The sequence below is a fragment of the Podarcis filfolensis genome, assembly GCF_964270895.1.
Source record: "Podarcis filfolensis genome assembly, chromosome: 3".
In the NCBI taxonomy this organism is placed as follows: domain Eukaryota; kingdom Metazoa; phylum Chordata; class Lepidosauria; order Squamata; family Lacertidae; genus Podarcis; species Podarcis filfolensis.
The window spans coordinates 110,147,964-110,163,674 of NC_139606.1; the positions used below are offsets into that span (position 1 = coordinate 110,147,964).

The 15,711-nt window shown below is 47.0% G+C and overlaps 1 protein-coding gene across 2 annotated transcripts in view; it reads left to right on the plus strand.

The window, feature by feature from the left end:
• Nucleotides 1-2,012: 2,012 nt before the first annotated feature.
• The window catches only part of SPTBN1 (spectrin beta, non-erythrocytic 1), a 235,250-nt gene continuing 221,551 nt past the window's right edge, over nt 2,013-15,711 (plus strand). For both annotated transcript variants that reach the window (XM_083604697.1, XM_083604698.1), the window contains exon 1: nt 2,013-2,507. The gene's annotated coding sequence lies outside the window, so the exon portion shown is untranslated. The remainder of the gene's footprint in view (nt 2,508-15,711) is intronic.

Here is a 15,711-nt window from a genome sequence, read left to right on the forward strand (position 1 = left end):
GTGTGAGTATCTGATGGGTCTTGAACCTTCAGTGAGTTAGGGACTTCTCCTGCATGCAAGGACAGGCTCTGGCAGCTTGCGCAGACAGGACCAATAGGGGATCCAGCAGCCGAAAATGTGGTCATAGCACGTGGTGGAGAGGGAAGTCCCTTAGGAAGGTAGCCCATCTAGAAGGAAAACTCTGATCCTAAACCTGCCTTGCACAATATATTTGGGAGAAGAAAAGGCTCAGGAGTAAACCTTACACAAATCCAGAGCGAAGTCCCTAAGGATGGCATCTTGTACACCTCCTTCCAGCAACTCCTGCAGCCAAGCTGGTGCCAAACGCATAGCTCTACTTTCCTTTGGACCGTATCAGCAAGGCAGAGAATGGGTCGTCATCTGGGCAGCCCAGGACCTCCATGCACCCTGCCCAGGCTTTAGTGCTGACAACACAGCAGTTTTTTACTTCACCCCCAGAGGCGCACTCCATTGTCTCTTGAAATGGATGGATGCCAGCGACAACATTTATATACCACCTTTTCCTTAAGTGAACTCAAGAGCAGTTGGGACGTATTACCGTATTTTTTGCTCTATAAGATGCACCAGACCATAAGACGCACCTAATTTTTGGAGGAGGAAAACAAGAAAAAAAAATTTTTGAATCCCAGAAGCCAGAACAGCAAGAGGGATCGCTGCGCAGCAAAAGCAGCGATCCCTCTTGCTGTTCAGGCTTCTGGGATAGCTGCGCAGCCTGCATTCACTCCATAAGATGCACACACATTTCCCCTTACTTTTTAGGAGGGGAAATGTGCGTCTTATAGAGCGAAAAATACAGTATTTTGCTGCCAAATCCCACCCCAGAGAGCAGGGAAAGCTACATTCTAGTGAAAGTGGCTTCCTTATTTACTCAAAATGAGTATCCCATGCTGTCTTCAGAATCGCATGTAGCTTCTCTCTCTCTCTGTGTGTGTGTGTGTGTGTAACAATAAAATCAAGGTGGCTGTATAGGAAACAGAACTCCCATGTTCACCCCAAACCTGGAGCCATTTCCCCACTAAATACACTCACAACAGACCATTACATTTTAATGTTATTTGTTATGTCCAGCAAAGGAGCTGATATGGGTACATTCTGTGATTCCGAGAGGAAATCTCTTGGAAGGAATGACAGGAATTTAATAATATTAAAAATACACAGTCAGTGCAAAATAATAATAATAATAATATGCCAGCGATGAAAGGGTCAAGAAGCCCCTCTCCCTCCTTCGCACAAGGATTCTGCTTCATACTGCAGCCCCTTTGGCTGCCTGCGGGGGGGGGCGCGGGCGGCAAAAACCAGGGGCTGATGGGAAACCAGGACTTGGGCCTCGCCGAAGTGGTCAAGCGGTGACTGGGCCGCGGCACCCCGAGCTCCACGCAGCCCGGCCGAAACAGACGAACCAATCCCTCCCCCGCTCCACCAAGTAGCGCCTACACGCCGGGCGCGCAGGGATGAAACGCAGGCGCCTCCCGCCTTCTCTCCGGCACGCAGGGGAGGGCTGTTCCGCCGAGGGAGCCCCTCCTTAGCGAGCCCCCCCCAACCACCTGAAACGTGAAGAAGTGGTACATCCCAGGCCGGGCGCGAGAGCTTGCCCAATCCCGGACTGGCCCACTCAGAAGGGAGCGCCAAGGATGCGCTCAAGGGCGCGCGAAGCCCTCCTCCGGGACCGTGGCGAGGGTGGTCGAGAAACCGCGCCTCCACATGCGCCCCCTCGTTTGAGACCCGAGTCATTGGGCTCACACGTTTTTCTTATGCCTTATGCGTGTAGAAGCCTCGTCCGCTGCGGAAAGCGAGGAAAGAGCCCTGTGACTCCGCGGCCATCGCCTTCCCCGCCGCGCGCCCTCATCCCTCCCTGCTCCCTCATTCGCTGGGCAGCCGCGCTCGCTCGCGCTCTCGTCTCCATTGTGAAGCGCGCTCGGGGCTGTCCGTGTGTGCGCGCGCGCGCGCGAACGCGCATGAGTACGAGCGTTCTGTCCCCGCCCCCTCTCCCCTCCTCTCCTCTCTCAATCAGTGCAGCTGTCGCTGTGCGGGCGGGCATCGGAGGGGGCGGGCAGGCCGGCTGGCTGGCTGGCTGCGGATTCCTGCCGTCCACTCCCTTGAACCCCCCCTCCTCCTCGCTAAACGCCACCCGCCGCCATCCATTGCTAGCCTCCTCCTCTGCCGCGGAGCCGCTGCCTGCTGCTCGGATCTCCTCTTTTCTCAGCCTGCCCCCTCCCTCCTTCCTTCCCCCTCCCTCCTTCTCTCTGCCAGCTCCAGCCAGAGAGGCTGCTGCTTCTTCTCGCTGCCTCTTGCTGCTGCATCATCACCATCACCACCATCATCATCGCCACCCACCCACCCACCTCCTCCTCCTCCTCCTCCTCCTCCTGCACTTCGCCGCCGCCGCCACTGCTGAGAGAGAGGGAGCGCGCCGCATTGCATACAAGGGCGAAGGAGATCGGACACCCCCCGGCCCCCCACCAGCACCACCACCCTCGCCAGGAGAGGTAGGCGATTTCGTTCCAGCTTTGCTAAACCGAGCGAGAGGGTTATGCGTAGATTTAGGGGTGGGGTGCGGGGGTTGCCTTCCCCTTGCGGATCGGGGCACCGGGGATCGCAGAGACGTTGGCACTCGGTGGCCGATCTCTGTCTGGGTGGCTGGTGTCGTGGGGCTGGTGGCGCTGCGTGGAAAGGGGCCGCGGTGGCGCTGCAGCGGCTGCGGGTGATGGGGGAGCCCTTTCCGCAGGGACGAGATCGCCCTCCCTCGAGGGTCACGGTGCCCGGCGGGCGAGGAGGAGATGCCTCTCTCCAGCGAATAAACGCTTCCAGCATCGCGTTGCTGCTGTTGCAGCAGCATCGCGACGAGGGCTAACTTAGCCCCCCTCGCTTGCTGTCTCGCCCCGTTTCCCCGGGACGATCGGTGGGAACCGGGGTCCGGCATTGCCCGTAAGAGGTTGATCCAGGTCCGGGCGAGGCGGGTGGCACCAAGCCGGAGACGGCGCACTAAAAGGAGACGCGGCGGCGCAGCATCCCCGGCGAGCGACCTGGGCGGCTTGCTGGTTCGCGTAACGGTCCGTGGGTTGCAAAACAGGCGTGGTCGGTTGCTCCCTGGTCTGCCTCATTGTCTCCCTCCTCCTCTTTGCACCCAGTGGCTTGGAAGAGAGGGACTGGGGGTCAGGCAAGCTTCCTCTCTCTCCCCCCCCCCTTTCATACTTCAACAGGTTTGTGCAAATGGATCCATTTGGGGAACAGAGGTGGAAAGCGGATTGTGAGGGGCTTATTCTTCCTGATCATAATATGCGTTTAAAAAGTCGCTTTCCCCCATTGATTTACCTATCTGTATTAGATGTGAGGACACCCCCCAACTCCACCTGTCCCCACCCCCGCCCTCACCTGCCTCCATTGCGATTTCTCCCTTGGGGAGCTCTTTATTATTTTCGGAAGCGTGAGTGTGCGTGCGTCAAAGGTTGGGAGAAAAGAATCTGGATCAGACGTGTGTCTTAAATTATTTCACTTCTCCACCGAACCCCCCCCCCCAAAAAAAAATTCTCTCTCTTTTTTGATGCCTGGGCAGAAATGCAGCAAAACGCATCTGAATCCCTCCCTCCTTCTCTGGGACACATTTTGCATGAAGATCTCTCCCTCCCTCCCTCCCTTGGGCATTACCACAGCCCCACCCTGCAGAAAACCAGGTCCAGTTTTCCCTCCCCCTTTCCCTTAATGCCAAAGGGACAGGATCGCTACTGCTTTGTCACTGGAAACCTTTCCCACCCATCCTCTCCACCAGCCCCCCCCACCCCACAACCCCAGCTGTCATATTATGCAGATATCTCTATAGGAACTGTTGGCATTTCCACTTATTCCACCAGCAGCAGCCCCATTCCCCGCCCCACGGTCTCTTGCAATGAAGAGGGGAGTAATGTGATTGCAGCCCTGCAGATCTAATGCGGTCAGATGGGAGTCCAGCCTGCAGCTGTGGAAGATTAATCTGATACTACAAAAAGTAGCGCCATAAGGGAGGGGTTGCATTAGGGGGGAGAGTGTTGTGCATGGCGAGAGGTGATGGCTGGGCATTTCCCTTCGCATCCGGACTGTTCTGCAGGCCGCTGGAAGGAGCCCAAGGCGGAGAAGTCAATCCCAGCTGGGTGTTGTGGGTGAAAGTGCCCTTCCATATTGGAAAGGATAGCAGGTTCCACTTAACCGCTCCTTTTGCTCTGGAGAAACGGTCGTTTCGCCCGTTGCCCTTTCACGTGAAACTCTGGGTGACACCACAAAAAAATTATCAAAATTAAAATGGTGCAGCTGATTGTGTGTGGATACGTTGCAATAGATCGTGCTCATAGCTGCGTCTCAGAGAAAACTACATCCGGATAGCCATTTGTTTCCATTTGACGAGGGTATATATTTTTTCTGTCTGCTGTACATTATTTGAAGAGGAAGAAATTAGCAAGTTGCTTTTAAAGGTGTTAGCGCTGTACCCATTTTTTTCCTGATCGTTGGAAGAATTACTTTGTCCTGTTTCTTACTGCTTTTGCCGATCGTTTTATGGACTTTGCTGGGGGATGGAGAACAGAAATCCTACATTATTACAACCATCACTTAATTACTCACCATCATAAAAGGCACCGGATTCTGTGTATTCCTGGCAAATTTAGACCGTGGATGCTAACTGGGCCAACACTGTATCGGGAAAAGAAGGCACACTTGAGAGATTAAAGCAGAGCAGACAAGTCTCTGACAGACAGACTCCTTGACAGCTACATTTTATTTTTATTAGCTTTGACAAACCTTATCCAGGGTAAGCCTTGCCGTAGAGTAGCAATGTGCAACATCTGCATAGCTCTGTTGAAGTATTCAAAGTGCTTCTTGTGCTTTATCTTGTTGTAATTCTTACAACCACCATGGAAAAAGTCAGAATTACTAATATTCGCCACAATGCGGATGGAAAGGAGTGAAGCTGAAAGTGCCTAAGGCCATGTAGTCTGCCCATGGCAGTGGTGGGACTTGAAGCTTCCTAATTCACCGCAGCCTCTTCGGATATCCAAATTGCATTTCATAGAATCATAGACTTGGAAGGGACCACTAGGGTCATCTAGTCCAACCCCCTGCAATGCAGGAATCTTTTGCCCAACGTGGGGCTTGAACCAGTTAACCTGAGATTGAGAGTTCCATGCTCTACCAGCTGAGCTATTCCACCTCTCATTTATGTAATTTCAGAATGTAGTGAACTGGATGTTGTTGTTTTATTGTTTCGGCTCTCTCTTCTGACAAATTTCTTTTTAAAACCCTTGCAATTTTATTGTTTACCCTTGCATTAAAATGCGATAGGGATCCTCTTCCTTTCCAGACTTATCCACTCAGGCCTCCGTGGGCTTATGGCAAGATTGTTCTGCATCATAAATATTGAATGAATCGACAGGATGTGCCAGGAAATGGAAAAAACAGAGAGCAGCCTCTTAGGGTGCTTGGAGATGCATAGAAGAAGCGACTTTTTAAAAGGATTAGAGGTATTGGTGACTGAGTGCTGCTGTTGTTTTATGATAGCTAGGACTGGAGCCTCCATGTTCCAAGGCACTATATCATTGATTATGAGGCAGCAGGGTCAAACAGCTAGAGGTGACCTAGCTCCATCATGCCCTCTCTTGTGATCTGCTGTGTGGCCCTTGACTGAGCTCTGTTGGACACAGAGAGCTGTGCTAGACGGATCTTTTGTCTGGCTCAGCAAGGCCAGTTTGGCTTTTAAGTGCAGCCGTCACGGTTTCTCTATTGGAAATTGATTGGAATAGAGCATTGTTTTTTTCCAGCCCGTGTGTTATTTGTCTCAATTAGATGCAGCTTCTCAGCACAAACGGTGCTCTGTGTGGTGTGACACAGGCAGAGGGCCACACGGATTTAAAGGTGGCCTAGGCAATAGATTGTTTGCGGTTTTATTTTAAGATCAGTGTGACAGCGTCACGGGGGACCATTGGCGTTTTGAGTAAGAAACCAGGTGCAAAATCACCAGCCGAGAAAAACACTTGCATGCACTCCGATGCCTCAAGGGTGAGAGAAACAAGCGCGCGGTGATGGCAGCAGGGGCGGCAGCTAGCAGAAGCAAGTAGGCAAGGGATATTGGTCCTTGCAAAGCAGAGAAAGATTTTAATGTGAAGCTGGAGCAAGCGGTAAAGATTTTCCTGGACTGTACCATTTCATGTTCCTGTTGGTAATGATGGTGGCTTTTGTGTGTGTCAAGGGGAAATCCTCTCTGGGCTTGCAGTTAAAAACAAACAGCCTCAGCACAGTCGCAGGGAGAAAGCTGGGCTGAACCCTTCTCTTTTACACATGAGTTTTCTGCATGCAAGTTTTTGTTCAGTGGAGAATTCAAACATAAAACTCATTACCTGATGCCTAAACTGGGTTCAGATAAAGCTTCATGGCTTGGTTCAAATGCACATGTAAATAGCGACAATGCACATATTTTTGTAAACTAAGAAATATTGAATAAAGGTGTTTTTTGTTGTTGTTTTTAAATGCATATGACGTAAATGAACTGAACAGTCACGGTGGCACAAAGGGGTTTGCCTTGCCTGGGGTGCATCAGTGGCTACTGGAGTTATCAACTTGGTGACCATGCAAACCTGCTGTCTTGCTGGGCAGGTTATAAACAGTACCTTCATGACATGACATGAGCTTGAGTTGTGCATGTATTGCTGTGATGTTTTATCCTGCATTTTATCCTTGTAGCTGCTTAATGCAGATCTGAACCTTAAACATAACACTTAAACTTCGGCAGAGTAATTCAGTCATCTACACACAGTTAAAACAACTTTGTGAATTTTGTTTTTATCGTTCGTTTTAAATATTGTATTAATATTTGCAATCTTTGTGTATACCATCCTGGAATCCCTGTTTGGGATGAAGGCACGATTTAGAAACTTTCAAAGCAAAACGTTTGATAAGTAAAAAAAAAAAAAGATGCACATTTGAAAAAGCAACAACATTCAGAGATGCTATGTCAGTGATCTGTATGACAACCCTGCAAGGTAGATAATAAAATCATAGAATTGTAGAGTATGAAGAGACCCCAAAGGTTCTCTAGTCCAACTCCCTGCAATGCAGGAATCTCAACTATTAGCTTTTCTATCGTCTCACAGCCACCCCCTGCCCAAATCACTGCTTGCTGGCTCCCCCAATTTTGCTTATCAACATCACCCACTCACCATCAAGGTGAGGCAAGGAAGCAGCAACTGAAAGCCACCTGCCATTTTGTTTACCCATAATGCCCCAACATATTGCCAACATGGCATTGTGGGAAATTCAAAATGAAAGGCGGTATACTAGGCATGGATGCATCTTCTGCCACCAAATGATCCCATGGATGGCAGAATGGAGGCCCAAGGCAGGTGTCAAATCCTGTAACCTCGCCAATGCCCTTGAGCCCCAGGAGCTGTCAAAGGGTGACACCTGATAGACGCCAGCTGATGTCAGAAGCAAGATTCAGAGCTTCCTAGTCTGCAGCTCCTTTTCTGGGCTTGCAGTCCTAGCCATGCCTACCCCGAATTCAAGTCCTGCTGAATACCCTGGGGCTTACTCCCAGGTAGCTGGGGTTAGGGTTTGCAGCCTTAGCCACTGTGGTTACTGAAATAGATGTCATTTATGGTTTGAGAGAGTTGATAACCCTGAATGGTGAGAGCTATTCATGTGGCATTTTCTCACTGAAATAAAAAAAGGAATGAGTATTATATTGAGGGGAAGGAGGTCATGGTTGTGGTTTAAATGTTTTCCAGCAACATCCCAGCCATTCACCATGTAAATCCATGCCACTGAAGCTGAATTTTCACAGATGTGCGGGTTGTTGTACCCTGATTTCCGGGATCAGTAGATGAGGGGATTGTTGGCCATTTTCTGCTGGGAACCAATTGAGAAAGTCACTTCCCCCCCTGCTGATGTGTTTGGAAAATGTCTCAGTGAGGTTATGGAAAATCCAGCAGAAGTCCCATGAGTGACCCCACATGCGCACAGTGTCACACATTCTCTCGCTCACACACACACACAAATCAGAATTTGAGACTCATGCATTCACTGAACACTTTCCCTTATCTTGGGACTAGTCTTTGTAGTTTTTAAGGAGGAAGTCTGGTGATGATTCCTGTGACATTTAAATTTTGCACTCTGATTGTGTTAAAGGGGTTGTTTGTTTGTTTTTTTGCATTTTTAATGACAGGGCAAGAACTTGCCCTGTGTATGAAAACATTTAGAATCAGGGAAACCATGAAGACTGTGAGGAATGAAATCTTACAGGCTGTATTCAGCTTCCCCATACGCCCACTCTGTTCTTGTTTAATGATAGCCACCTTGAGAGTGCTCCTTGTAGAAAGGGAAAACAACAACAACAACAATTTCTCCACCTTGGCCTACTCTGACTGGCAGCATTGCCTACTCTGGCTGGCAGCACCTCTCTGGAGTCAAAGGAGATGCCAGGGAGTAAAAGGAGGACCTTCTGCGTGCCAAAGCATTCACCCTATCACTGACCTATGGCCCATTAATTCATCTACAGTACTTGCCTCCAGATAAGTGTAAGCAGGATCGCAGCCTTCAACTAAAAAAAAAAATTAAGAATCTTGAAGTGCCCCTTAGGTAAAGGGACCCCTGACCATTAGGTCCCGTTGTGGCCGACTCTGGGGTTGCGGCGCTCATCTCGCTTTATTGGCCAAACGAGCCGGCGTACAGCTGGAGCGGTACCTATTTATCTACTTGCACTTTGACATGCTTTCGAACTGCTAGGTTGGCAGGAGCAGGGACCAAGCAACGGGAGCTCACCCCATCGCGGAGATTCGAACCGCCGACCTTCTGATCGGCAAGTCCTAGGCTCTGTGGTTTAACCCACTATCTTACCTAATATTGCCACGGTGAGCTTGTAGCATGGATACAAACTGCAGCAATCCTACCAGTTGTATTTTACAAGCTACAGTGTATTTGTCCAACTCAGCATGGTCTTGCAATGTCTCCGATAAAGTGTCCTATAAAATGGACACAAATCAAACTCGCCCAAACTACATTTCCCAGTACTCCCCCCCCCCGAGAAATTTCTGCGGAAGGAGGCCCTGATATCCCATCTCGCTTTTCCTGGAAAACATCCAGTGGAAATGTGTACTTGGTTCTGGAGAGCTAAAGAAGCATAGCACGTCTGCAGCTAGAGGGACACGTTTTATATAAGTCAGGAATACAGTCGTACCTCGGTTGACGAATGCCTTTCGACTCAAACGTTTTGGCTCCTGAACGGCGCAACCCCGGAAGTGAGTGTTCCAGTTTGTGAATGTTCTTTGGAAGATGAACGTCCTCCGCGGCTTCCGATTGAGAGCAGGAAGCTCCTGCAGCCAATCGGAAGCTGCGCCTTGGTTTTCAAACATTTTCAGAAGTCAAACGGACTTCTGGAACGGATTCCTTTCGCCAACCAAGGTACGACTGCAGACACATGGAGAATCTAGACCTCAAAGCAATTCTATCTGCAACCCCTCCCAATGAGAGTACCAAATTTGAATTAAGGGTAACCATCTTTGCATGGGAAGCAAAACACTTTTTTTTTTTTTAAGATAGCAAAAAGTGTTGTGGCACAGCCTTTGTTGCCCATGGTGTGGACGGTCATTTCTCTTGTTTCATAGTTACCATCTTTAGTCGAAATGGGTCATGCAGGGTTTTGAAGACCTGCAAATGCCTGCAAAGGCTGTTTACCCAGAGTCAACTGTAAATCAGGAAAATGAGTCAACGTACAGCTGGCAATACTGGTTCTATTATACCACCTTCAACTGTAAAATAAAAATAAAAATACCATCTTTCTTCAGTGCAAGTGTAATGTCCTCCTTTTCCTGGTGGTGGGTGGGACTAATAATAGAGACCAGCCTTTCAGTATTGTGAGTATGAATAAGATAAATGTTGTCATACATTTGCAGATTAGGAAAAAATATAATGTGGTATTAAGTGATATAACCATCACCTAATCATCTGATCTAGTAATGATCCTGTAACTTTTTGTGCTTCTGAATGGGGACTTAATATTATTATCATTCTCGTTTAATTTATTTATATACTTAATTTATATAGTTATATATTAAAAGTTAATTAATTTATATACAAGTTAGACACCAAGGTGACTTATAAGTGGTTTACAGATGTAAAGCCAATTAAGAAATATCCACACTCAGTTAAAATATACAAAAAAAAATCCATCAAAACATTAAAACATCCATAAAATGAAATGGTAAATGAAGTGTTTAAAAAGGACCTTAAAGAGAGGGGATATATAGAGAAAGAATCGAAATTTCAAATAGAGATAATTGACAATGATGTTAAGACAATGTCAAAAATGTACAAAATACTTTTGGAATGGCAAACGAAAGATGAGGAGATAAAGTCAGTTATGATACATTGGGCCAGAGATTTTGGTTATAATATACAGTTGGCTGATTGGGAAAAAGTATGGAATGAAAATATGAAATTTACTGCATGTATGGCGTTAAAGGAGAATATTATGAAAATGGTATACAGATGGTATATTACACCCGTAAAGTTAGCAAAAATGTTCAAAACATGTAACAAGTGTTGGAAATGTAAAGAAAAAGAAGGATCATTTTTTCATATGTGGTGGGAATGTAAGAGGGTAAAGGGTTTCTGGGAACTGATATATAATGAGTTGAAAAAGATGTTTAAATACACGTTTGTAAAAAAACCAGAAGCCTTTTTGTTAGGAATAACAGGAAGAGAGATAAATAGAAGTGATCACAAACTTTTTCAGTATGCAGTAACAGCGGCAAGAATATTAATGGCCCAAAAATGGAAACAAGAGGAACTACCGACCTTGAATGAGTGGAGAATGAAACTTATGGACTATGCAGAATTGAATAAAATGACTGGAAAAATCAGATATCAGAAAGATCACAAATTCATCGAGGACTGGGGAAAGTTCACGGATTATCTGAAAACTATCTGTGATGAACAGACAACCCTAGTGGGTTTTAAGGAGGCTTTGTGATAGTATAAGGTATATTGTAAAAAAGAAATAGAGATGGAAAGATAATATTAAATTGGCAATATCATATAGAAAATGCGTGAAGATAAGAAAAATGGATGATTGAGGGATGTGCTGGTGGAAGTTCAAAAACAGGAAATTTGTAAACATGGTTGTACGGATTTATTTGTAAAGGAAAAGCTTAATAAAAATTTATAAAACCAAAACATCCATAAAAAAATATTCAATTAAAAAAAACCCAAACCATTACAAACAGAGCAATTGAAACAGGGGGTTGGGCTGGATGATCCTCAGGGTCCCTTCCAACTCTACAATTGTATGATTCTAGGAAAACGGTGTAAAGAGCAATTGAAACAATTTGATCAGAAAGTTCAAGTTCAGGGAAATGCTTGGCTGAACAATGGTCCATCTAGCTCAGTAAGTCGTGACAAGTTTATTTGTTGCTGTGACCATCCTGGTCATTTCAAGCAAAAAGAAAATACAGTGGTACCTCGGGTTAAGTACTTAATTTGTTCCGGGGGTCCGTACTTAACCTGAAACTGTTCTTAACCTGAAGCACCACTTTAGCTAATGGAGCCTCCTGCTGCTGCTGCTGCGCCGCCGGAGCACAATTTCTGTTCTCATCCTGAGGTAAAGTTCTTAACCCGAGGTACTATTTCTGGGTTAGCGGAGTCTGTAACCTGAAGCGTATGTAACCCGAGGTACCACTGTATAGAAGTATTCTATGCCTGCTGTGCAGAGTATGCATAGATTCACCATTTAAATACACCAATAAATCAATTTATACACGTATACCTTGAGATACAGACCTGCACTAGTAAGTTTCTATATGGCCTCAGTATTGTCTGGAGCCCAGAGTTTACTTCTGATTATCGGACTCTTTTGGAGAGTTTTGAGGTTGCTTGTGTTATGGATGCTCTGCGGTTTTGTGTGTGTTGGCATGACTTTTGTGACATGGTGGCCCCCGAGATATAATCATCTCCAAGAGGAGGCTTCTCAGAGGATATATTTGTTGGTCTTCTGGTGCAGAAAAGCATTTGCAGTTGGGCAAATTGTGCTGTCTTAGTAGATTTGGTTTGGTCACACTGTGTATTCTTTTTATTATTATTATTAAAGATTTTCTTGTTTTACAGAAGTATGTGTAATGTCTCTCGTATTTTTTCCATGTAACATTTTTACAAATCAGTTTCATGTGTTGAGATATTGGGGTGGGGGAAGGGGTGGAGGGGGGAAGATGGGTGGGGGGATCGGGTGGCAATGTTTCTATTTTGCTTAATGTATGTAGGGTTTGGTGTCAGCGTTGCTTGTGCTGTTCACTTGTGTTCCTTTGGTGGTGAGAGAGGTTGGTGTTGGCCTAGGGTGTGGCTGTTCATTTGTGGTTGGCTGTGGTGGTCTTTGTTTTCGTGTGTGAGTGAGGTGGGTGGGTGTTTTGGATCAGGGTAGCCATATTGATTTGTATGCTGTTGGTGGATTATTGTCATTGTCTTGTTGGGCTGTGTATGTGATAAAGGGGATAAAGGCATCTTCTTCTGTTTGTCCCGTGTCAGTTTCAGTTAAAACCATATCAACGAAAAGAAAAGAACTCACACTGTGTATTCTGAAACCCTGGAGAAGAACCACCGCAAGTCAGTCTGGACCAGACTTTCCCAAACTTGGGTCTCCAGCTGTTTTTGGACTACAACTCCCATCATCCCAGTGATGGGAGTCAGGGATGATGGGAGTTGTAGTCCAAAAAGAGCTGGAGACCCAAGTTTGGGAACGCCTGGTCTAGAAAATACTATGTTAGATGGTCCATTGGTTTGACTCACTATAAGGAAGCTTCTTCCTCTTTTCCTATGTTTATTGGGGGCTTTTGGATGCTTTCTTGAGAGCCTCCAGGTCAGGCATAGGCAAACTCGGCCCTCCAGATGCTTTGGGACTACAACTCCCATCATCCCTAGCTAACAGGACCAGTGGTCAGGGATGATGGGAATTGTAGTCCCTAAACACCTGGAGGGCCGAGTTTGCCTATGCCTGCTCCAGGTAACCCAGGGAGTCAGGACGCAAAACCTTTAAATAAGAAAAGAAAGGTGTAGATGGTTCTATAGTTGTATGGCTATTAGGGGAAATAGTTCAGTGGCCACCTGTACGGTCAAGAGTTGTGGTCCTCTCCCCAAGGGCAAATTAAGGTTGGAGAGTTATTTGAGACACGCTCTCTAATCCACACAAACGTTCTTTGCTGAGACATGGCATGTTAGGACCTGTGAAAATTAACATAGGTACGTAATGGAGAGCCTTGTCAGGGCAGACCAAACACCCATCTACTACAGCGTCCTCTTTCTCAGAGTGTCCAGCCAGATGCCTTTGGGAAAACCCGCAAGCAGGGCATGAGGGCAATACCCTCCTCCTGTCTTTGTCCCACAGCCTCTTAGTAATCAGAGGCGGGCTGCACCTGAGGGTGCTTCCAGATGGGTTTTTGTCATGCAATGGGTGGTCTTCAGGCATGCCCTTCTTTTTGCAGCCGCCTCACAATGTCACGGGCAGCAGAATGCCGAGCCATATATCCCCCTATTTAAACCAGATTTTTCTCCTTCTGCAGACCATCTTTTTTTAAAAAACACCCTGTTGCCAACAGCCCATTTGCAGTATCTCCGTGAGCAATATGTAATGTTAAGCCCTCGAATGGAAGCATCATAATTCAAGAGGCAGCATCAAGCCATTCTGGTTACTAGCCATTATTAATAGCCTCAATGAAATTGTCTATTACAAAAAAAAGCAAAGAAAACCAGAAATTCTTTCTCCCTGAGATCAAGGGAGTTGTGTTTTTTTGCAATGGAGGAGTATTCTGTAATGGGCCCGGTCAGATGGGCGGGGTACAAATATTATTACAGTCATACCTTGGAAGTCGAACGGAATCCATTCCGGAAGTCTGTTTGACTTCCAAAACATTCAGAAACCAAAGCACGGCTTCTGATTGGCTGCAGGAAGCTCCTGCAGCCAATCGGAAGCCCTGTTGGACATTTGACTTCCAAAAATAGTTTGCAAACCAGAACAGTCACTTCCGGGTTTGCAGCGTTCAAGAGCCAAAACGTTCAAGAACTAAGCTGTTCGAAAACCAAGGTACAACTGTATAATAATAATAATAATAATAATAATAATAATAATAATATAATGTAAACCTCAATTTACAGTACAAAGAGGCACAGCCCAGACACAGGTTTCCCACCTCAATGAGAGCTAAACATCTTCTGTCCACACAGCTGTGGAGCATGTCTAGCAATCACCTGTGTGCCTTTTCAGGAACATCTGGATTTTAGAAATCCACACACTTGGTTTCCTAAACAATGGGAGTGGTGTTGGGGTCACTCCAATGACATAATTTCTTCCAGATGTTCGGAGGGGAACGGAGTTTGTTAAAGATAAAACCGCACGGCAGAGATTACAAACAGAAACACGGCTGAAACGGCACAGCTTAAGGACGGGGGTGGGAAAAACCTTTCAGCCTGGGGGCCATATTCTCTTCTCGCAACCTTTTTTTGGGGGCGGCGGAGGAAATGTGAACAGAGCAAGGGGTGTAAATTTTACCTTTGTACAGCAGGCTAGTTTCCACACACACTTGGGCATCTCTCTCTATATTCTCCATACAGATAAACAAGCTGGAATACCAGAGTTCAAGGACACATTCCAGCCAGGCAAAAACTCTCAGCGTACAAAGCCAGGACTGGCGAGGGGTGTGGCCTATGGAGAGTTCAGAGGGCCACATAGAGAGGCCTTGAGGGCCACATCCGGACCCTGCTTCAGAACTTAGAATCATAGAATTGTAGAAGGGACCTCAAGGGACCTCTACTCCAACCCCCTGCATTGCTGGCATCTTTTGTCAGATGCGGGGCTTGAACCCATGAAGCTGAGATTAAGATTCTGATTCTCTAGCGACTGAGCTATCCCGAGGAACACATGTGAGGCTAAGGAAGCAGTTGGGCTGGTTGTTAAGCAGGAAGGCTGGCAAGTGGTAGACATCTGGCCTGGCTGAGGTCTTATCGCTGCCACCCTCTTTGTGTTTTTCCCCTAGTGTACCTGCAGTCAGTTCTAGTGGAATACATTGCAGTTTAGGTAAAGGTAAAGGGACCCCTGACGATTAGGTCCAGTCGTGGCCGACTCTGGGGTTGCAGCACTCATCTCGCTTTATTGGCCGAGGGAGCCAGCATACAGCTTCCGGGGCATGTGGCCAGCATGACTAAGCCACTTCTGGCGAACCAGAGCAGCGCATGGAAACGCCATTTACCTTCCCACCAAAGCGGTATCTATTTATCTACTTGCACTTTGACGTGCTTTCGAACTGCTAGGTTGGCAGGAGCAGGGACCGAGCAACGGGAGCTCACCCCGTCACGTGGATTCGAACCGCCGACCTTCTGATCGGCAAGTCCTTGGCTCTGTGGTTTAACCGGCAGCGCCACCCGCATCCCTTACATTTCAGTTTACTTTGGCACAAAACTGGGTGGAGAGCCAGGTGTTGGTGGATGCCAGCTTCCGTCAGCTGCAGCCAACATGGGCAATGGTCAGGGAGGCTGGGAGCTATTGCCCAGCATCTGGTGCGTCATAGGTTCCCCATCCTTGGATGGTAGAATTGAAACCTGTGTGTCCCCTGGGTGTTTCTGTTGGGACGCCATGATACTGATAATTGCTGTGCATACAAAGAACATTCACTGATTAAAGCTGCAATAGGGTAA